The following is an 8,058-nucleotide window of genomic DNA, read 5'->3' as shown; positions in this document are numbered from 1 at the left end:
GACTTGTGCTACAACCAGACCATTTCAGTTTCTGTGCAGGGAGGAGGAAAATTGATATTACAGGTATTTTTATTGCACAAAAAAAAATGAAAGAAAGACGAGACTGCAGTGCAACGCAAACTGTGTACAGGACAGAAAGAATTGCATGATTTACTAACACAACTTCAGTAAAGCCTGTGAGTTATCATTGTTCATGTGCCGTTTAAATTAATGTAGGAAATACATTAATTTTTCTTGTATTTTGATTAGTGGAGATGTAATATCGCTTGGACTCCAGGATTTTAAGTGGGCCACAGCACTCTTGACTTTGGGAATGGCTGATTTAAAGTATAATAAGAAAGTTTGTTTCTATGTGCCAATTATCAGGACACAAAGAAAGGATCCAGTGCATCACAAAGATTATACCCTACGTGTCTGAAAAAGAATAATTTATACAGCACCACGAGCCTCTGCGAGGTTTAAATAAAGTGGCAGAACAGTATGTGGTTATTAGCAGTTATATGATAATAAAAACATCTAAGCAGAGAGCAGCAGCTGCCTGTGCTCATATGAGGAGAGCATGTGCTTACCTTCCTACTACAGGTGCTGAATGTGCAACAGTGCAGAATGCTTAGTTGAGCATGTGGGATGTTACATCAAAAAAAATAAAATAAAATCATTAGAAATGAGAGCAGTCCCATTTTAAGGCAATTTGTTATCCACTGGGTGGCAGCAGATTTCCTAATGTCACATAAGGACAAACACGAATACTCAACCAGAATTCCATGAATGAACTTTTCCAGGCAAAGGCTCTTTCAGCTGTCTCAAGTGGTAGAGCTGTATGTGGGAGCCATCGTCTGTATAATGTAGTTATATATAATGTAGTTACCCTGATGTAACCCACTGGTCCCATTTATGAAATCTCACGATGAGCATTTCTGCCGTTGTTGTTTTGGTGTTTTAAAGACAGATTTTAACCACAGGGGTGCGAATCTGATAAGATACGTTGGACAGTTTTCCCCACTGACTTCTATAAGACTGGAACACAACCACAGGATTCACCCCTATATTAGAAAGAATGCACATTCAAAGCACTTTCCATACTTGATCCATGTCTCGTGCTCCTCCTGGTCCATTATGGGAGCTTGGTTTGTTATTGGAATTCACCGATCTAACCACTAACTTCTTAAGATCCACGAGGTCACCAGCAAACCACTCGGGCAGGTTTAGGGTTAGGTTGAAGTAAAACATTTCATCCATCCATCCATCCATTCGCTTCCGCTTATCCTTTTCAGGGTCGCGGGGGACGCTGGAGCCTATCCCAGCTGTCATAGGGCGAGAGGCGGGGTACACCCTGGACAGGTCGCCAGTCTGTCGCAGGGCCAACACACAGGGACAGACAACCATTCGCACTCACATTCATTCGCACATTCACACCTAGTGACAATTTGGGTTATCCAATTAACCTATCCCCACAAGCTGCATGTCTTTGGATGGTGGGAGGAAGCCGGAGTACCCGGAGGGAACCCACACAAACACGGGGAGAACATGCAAACTCCCACAAAACATTTCAGAAAATAGAAAATGTTACCCTTTAAACAAAATTAATTTGCATTTCAGTATCTGTGTGGAAAGAGGTTAATATCTGACTACAGCTACTCTGTCCAATTAAGCATTTGTTAACTCTGTTACAGCACTGTTGATACGCTGCTCAGTCCAAAGGGATCAGCTGTTTTCTTGAGGTGGTTTCAAGTCTAATTAGAAGGAAACAACAACCTTCCCCAGATCTTTGCTCAGCTTTCTGCCTTTGAGGTTGTTATTTACTATAGCTGGCTCTATAACGACAAATACAACAGAAGCCACATTAGTCAAATCAATACGGATCGATGCAGAGGACCGCCTACACCTTCTCAGCATTCGCTAATAGTTTGAACTGTGTTGGGATCAATAGGGAAGCAAAAGCAGGAAAACTGTGTAAAGATAAGAAATGTTGTTTGCTGGCAGGGACGCAAAGTAAAGCAAAAGTAGTGGCAAAGAGTCCACACAAACAAATAAATCCACAAAGGATGTAAGGAAAACAAGCAAGGGAGAAATGGAGATGGATAACCAGCAAAACCAACAAGAAGAAGAAATGACATGTTTGAACATGTGATGATGATCTGGATATGTGCAATGGGGACAGAATTATTAGTCCCCTAATGAAAACTTCAATTTTTGAAAGTATTTCCCAAAAGCTTTGTTTGACAGCACTGCCAGCTGCCAGTTTTAATATAAACCTGTAACAGGGACAAAGCAGAGAGAGTAACCAGTCAAACAGACACTCAAACTTCAGGACAATACAAACAACTCCACCTAAGAATTACAGCAACTAACAATAACCATCATGTAGGCCGTGGCAAATATAGACGAGGACAAAATTATTAGCCTCATTTACCAAATTTAAAGTTTTTGTCTAAATCTTTCCAACTGCATTTTTTCAACAGAGCAAAGGATTTTCAAAAGTTTTCTCAAAAAAATTAAAATATTTTCTATTTGCAAACGATAACAGAACCATTTTAGACAAAACAAAGATTACCAGGATCAATATTACAAGCCCTCAGAAACTCAGTTTTGCATTTATAGTTTGTATAGTTTTATATTTTATACAGTAATGAAACCTTTCTGGGGGGTTTTGTACGAAGAGAGCAAAGTGAACCTGGGAGAAATTCCTTGTTTGTGTGCAAATATTGGCCAAATGAAAACAATTGTGATTCCGGCCTCTTTATTGAGCCACAAAATCCCTGCTGTGGTTTAACTCTGTAATGCTCAAAGTTTGTAAAATCACTGGTGGCCTGCAGGCTGAGTGAACACAGGATCTGTTTTTGTGTCTTTATACACATTTGCATGTATAAAGAGTGGCAGCTTTAAGTTTTGTGAGAAATATTAATGTAAAATCTGCAGGGCATCAAATGTGAGATGTAGTGCTTAACATTTAAGTTCTATATCTAAAAGTGTATCTTTTATTAGGTTATAAACACCAGCGCTGACGACTGTACCTGTTAGGTTGTTAAATGTTGTTAAATGTTGTTAAATGTTGCCATTATTGTACTTAAATTTGTAAGTCTTGGTTCTTGGTAGGATCAAAGACCTTTGTTTCTGACCCCTCCCAGCCTGTTGAATGGTGGGGGAGGCTGTAGTGTTTTGTTATAGGCACATCCTATGTGAAGGTTCTGTTTTCTTGCTTAGTAAACTTCCTGCCTTTATGACCCTTTGGTGAGCAGGAGGTCACACAAACGCACCCCAAACACAAACACACACACACACGCACTTGCATACATATACACACTCAGTGCCTTAGGGTTTATGATGCACCATAGGGGGATTTTGCAGTGAGTGTTTGTGTAAACTGTGTGTCACAGAAATAAAAGGCTGCAGGGGAAGCTGGTTCTTTGGACAGCAGAGGACTGCTGCCGTCCGGTTCCCCTTGCTAGCATGTGAAAAGCGGTTGAGCTGTTCGTCTTGCTTTGTTAACGGGAATACGTTTCTGAACCAGCTGGAGCACAGACCCAACAGGACCATTCTTGTACAAATGTTGTCTCTAAGGATCCATCATTAGATTCAGCATATAAATGGTACAGGTACACACCCAGTGTAATATCACTTCGAAATGCATTTTTAGCAGAACAACTACAAAGACTCCAGTGAGTGACTCAGTCGACACATTGTAGTCGAGAAGGCAGTCGGTGCTTGTAGAGGCTACGCTCGAAGCCACTGAGGTGTTCGATGGGTTGATGCGATGCCACTGTTGTGAATGAAACCTTACCTAGTAACTATTGATAAAGTCCAATAAATCCAGCCGTACTTATCTTGTTCAATTTGCATCCAGTAAACAAAAGGAAAAAAAGGCTCCTACAGTGTTTCTGGATCTGTGGATTCATCGAGGTGGAAGGAATCACGACGACAGAAGAATACGTGAAGATTCTGAAAGAAAACCTCGAGCAGGTTTCAGTCTGTCAGTCTGAGTCACTGCTGTCTTCCAACATGAAGGAACAAAACTTACATCATTCCTGCTGAAGAACTATGTCCAGAAGAACTGAACTGAAGACCATCAAATCTGGAGGACCTTGAGCGATTCACCAAAGAAGAATACGCTGGGATTGCACACGGGAGGTGTTGTTGTTGTTGAAAACTGCAGCCAATGGCTGCAAGGTATTATCTAGCAAAAACCCCACAACTGACTATTAGCATCAGGGGGAGTAAGAATTTTGCTGCCAGTGCGGGTAAACAGAACAAGTTATTTTTTAATGCTGCTTCTCCAAACATTGCGGTTTTATTTTGGAAAATTGTTGTTACTATTTTATTGTATAAAATATCTAAAAATAATAATTATTAAAAATCTTATCTTAATCTTTCTTTTACTTTGCACACAGAAACAACATTATTTTGCAAAAGCTACCAGGCTCTTTGTATACTGTGAGCGTGTCTGACTTCTCCCTGGCCAATGAAAACTTCAAATACAGTCAGATAAACCTCAGTGTCACTGTTCCTGTGACAAATGATCTCAGCTTCTCCATTCATGTGTATGGGATTCATTCAGTTGCAGGTGATCTTACTGTGATTTACAGATATCTGCAACTAAAATTCTAACTGGAAACACTTCCAGCTGGTGCACTTTGACCTCTTGGTGACTTTTGTTTGTTCCTCTGCTTCAGTTTCATGTCTATCAGCTGACAAAGCTCAGCTCACCCTCCAGCCTCCAACAGACCAGCTCTACCATTTACCAGCAACAGTTCAGGCCCTGCCAGCTGCTCCTCTATATCTGTGTACAATAGATCAGATACAGTGTGTACAGTCCCTGACAAAGATACTTTATAATGGGATGAACATAAATATTAGATATACAATAAATAAGAATTATAGAAATAATTAGCTTGAAGTTGAACATGATTGTTTAATTCTTCAAAAGTCTTGAAGTCTTGATCCAGTGTGTTCAATTCAGTATTTGGTACGACTTTATTCTTAGGCACAGCCTGAACTCTTAGTCAGGCTTTCTTATAAATCCTCTAAGCCAGGGGTCTGCAACCTTTAACACCCAAAGAGCCACTTGGACCTGGTTTCCACGCAAAAGAAAACACTGGGAGCCGCAAATACTTTTTGACATCTAAAATGAAGATAACACTGTATATATGGTTTTTACCTTCATGCTTTGTGTGAACAACTAAAGTAAGTAAAGTTTATTTATTAAGCACTTTTCACAGACAGGCAGTCACAAAGCGCTGTACACAAATATTAAATTAAACAATACAATCAATAGACATTATACACAATGTAAAAGATCAAATGTAAATAATGTAAAGAATATAAAATACGTAGATCAACAAAAGGCTTGTTTGAACAGAAAAGTTTTTAACTGCTTGTTAAAAGAATCCACAGAGGAAATAAGGTGTGTTACTTATGAAATCCATGAAGTGCTACGGAGAAAATTACATTTTATTTATGTAATTAACACATTTTGAACTCTTAAAGAAATATAACAAAAGGAAAGCTGAACTAAAATGATCCAGCAAACAAAAACTGCTGTGAGCCGCCACCCTCATATCGCCTTTGGGCTTTTGGAGCCTTGACCTGACTTTTAAAAAGTAATTGAAAAAAAGCTCTATGCTGCTGAAAAAAAAAAAAGGATATTTGCAAAATTCTGCCTAAATGTGTATTTTACCTGGTTAATGTGTGTGGCGGGGTGTGGTCTGCAGCGCTGCTGCAGGGGAAGCGGATGCACCTGAGCAGCACCCGCAATCACGCCTCGCCGCCTTAACGTCTGTGCTCTCTATGCTGTTGAAAAGCTACAGCCGGCTGTATGCGTACAGCAACCGTGTGAAAAGTGGTCAATAAAGAGATGCTGAAAAGCGTGTTCATGGAAACATCGTCGGGTCTGCTGTGATATGTTTACAATAAGACTTATGGTCCCGAACCTCTGCGCACAGCGTCTGCAAATCGGGGCTTTCAGCTTTACGCAGGACTGTAAGCTGTCGTCTGTGAGGCGTGAGCGGTGTTTGTTTTAACATAGTTCACGGTGGAGAACAGCTGCCGACATAATGTGGATCCGAAGATCCATAATTGGCCTACCTGGGGTTGAAAGTCGCACGGCGTTTCGGCGGGTACACCGGCTTCTGCGAGTGTGACGCTTATTTTGAGAGATGAAAAAATAATAAGATATAATTTTATTTTTATATGTTAATATCACAATAATCTTCCAATTTAGAACTACAAGTTTAAACAAAGAACTAAACACAAATAAAATACACTTCAGCTAAATACTTATAATTTATTTTCCCAAACCACCCGGAGCTGCAAAATAAAGACTAAAGAGCCGCATGCGGCTCCGGAGCCGCGGGTTGTCGACCCCTGCTCTAAGCGGTCTTCAGTAGGTTTTCTGGGCTTTTTGGAGGACAAAGTTCTTCTTTCGATGTTGCCTTTCATTTGTTCAATCATGATGATCCCACGCTGCTTCAATAATGATGATGTTCAGGCTGTTGGGAGGACAATCTATGTTTTCCTATCCAGGTACGCTTTCACTGCATTGGCAGTGTGTTTGATGCTACAGATGCTTTCCAGATGATTAAAATTGAGTTCTGTGTTAATAATTAGATCCCCAGTACCACTGGATAAAACGAACCCCCAAACTATGATGGAGCCACCAGCTGTAGACAACCTCTCCAATGACCTCCTCAGTAAATATTGATTTAAAAAACAATCTGAACAAAAATATTTTCTCAAATTTGAATTTCCTCACTCCATAACACCTGTTGCCACTGATTTCTAGTCCAGTTCTTGTGAAATTTTGAGCTGTTTTTCCTTCCTTAAGAACGACTTTTTGACAGTCACGCCAGTATTGAGACAATTTTTGGTGAAGTGAAGAGCAGATGGATCGTGTCAGAGGCCATATGTTTCTTAAGACATGACTTTAACATAATATTTGCCATGATCTCTGGTGGTGGAAATGTGAACTCAAACGCAGATGAGAGTGGAGTGGATGAAACAAAAACTGACCGTTATTTGATGTTTCATTAGAGTTTAACAGACGACAACGTCCACAAATCAAAACTGAAGGTGATACAGGGAACAACGCATGCAAACTAATGCTTTCAATACAAATGGGATTCATTGTTGGAACACAATATAGCTGAAGAAAAACAGAATTCCCAGAAAATCCAAGTAATGAGAGCGGAGAAGCCAAACACAAGACAAGCTGCTAGCAAAATAAAGCAGGAAGCAGCTAAACACCCAACATGTTCCCACTCCCAAAGCGTAGCATTTTACGCTAGGTGGCAAATCGTCGATATATTACGTTAGATATAGTATCTAACGTCATTAAACTTCTGGTTAGTGTTAGGGATAAGGTTAGAGTTAGGGCTGGAATACATGACTAGAACATGTATGACGCAGGAGCCTCATTCTACTGGGTTTCATCCATAACCCGGCGCGTAGCATAAGAACGTGGAAGGTCACCTTTTGCGTTCCTCAGATTTTAAGCCTTGGGACTTACAATCGTCACTGTGTTACACCTCTGGACGGAGACTTGGCAGGACACGGACAGGCAGGAGAAACAACAACCAATTAAATATAAACTATAACCAAGAGCCAGTGGCGGAGCGGGTTGCTTACTGGGCTTAAGCCCGGGCTGTTTTTTCAGAAGCCTTTTGGCTTTTGGAGTGTCATTGTTTCATGCCTGGCTGACAACTGTATAAAACAAAAACTACACACAATATTCGAAGCACATAGTGCACACTGTGGGAATTTACGACTGTGTGTAAATCCCCCTAATATTGGTATGATCCGAGCTCAGACACTAAGCGAGGGGGCGAGGGGAGCACCTGCAGACAGAGGAGAACTGAAGTTTGACCAGGTACCAAAGCAAATCATTCGTACTGTACAAATAATGTAAATATGACGGTGAATCACAAAAGATTGATATCAAACTGATCACTTGACCCATATTACGTTACTTTCTCTTCGAGTGAATCAACAAATGGCGAAATGTAAAGTGGAACAACAACAACACTGTTTCTTTAGAGAGTCTCAGCTTACATGTGTTTATTTCAT

The sequence above is a fragment of the Neolamprologus brichardi genome, chromosome 1, assembly GCF_056152115.1.
Source record: "Neolamprologus brichardi isolate AB-2024 chromosome 1, ASM5615211v1, whole genome shotgun sequence".
NCBI classification, from domain to species: domain Eukaryota; kingdom Metazoa; phylum Chordata; class Actinopteri; order Cichliformes; family Cichlidae; genus Neolamprologus; species Neolamprologus brichardi.
Note: the sequence above shows the minus strand (reverse complement) of the source record.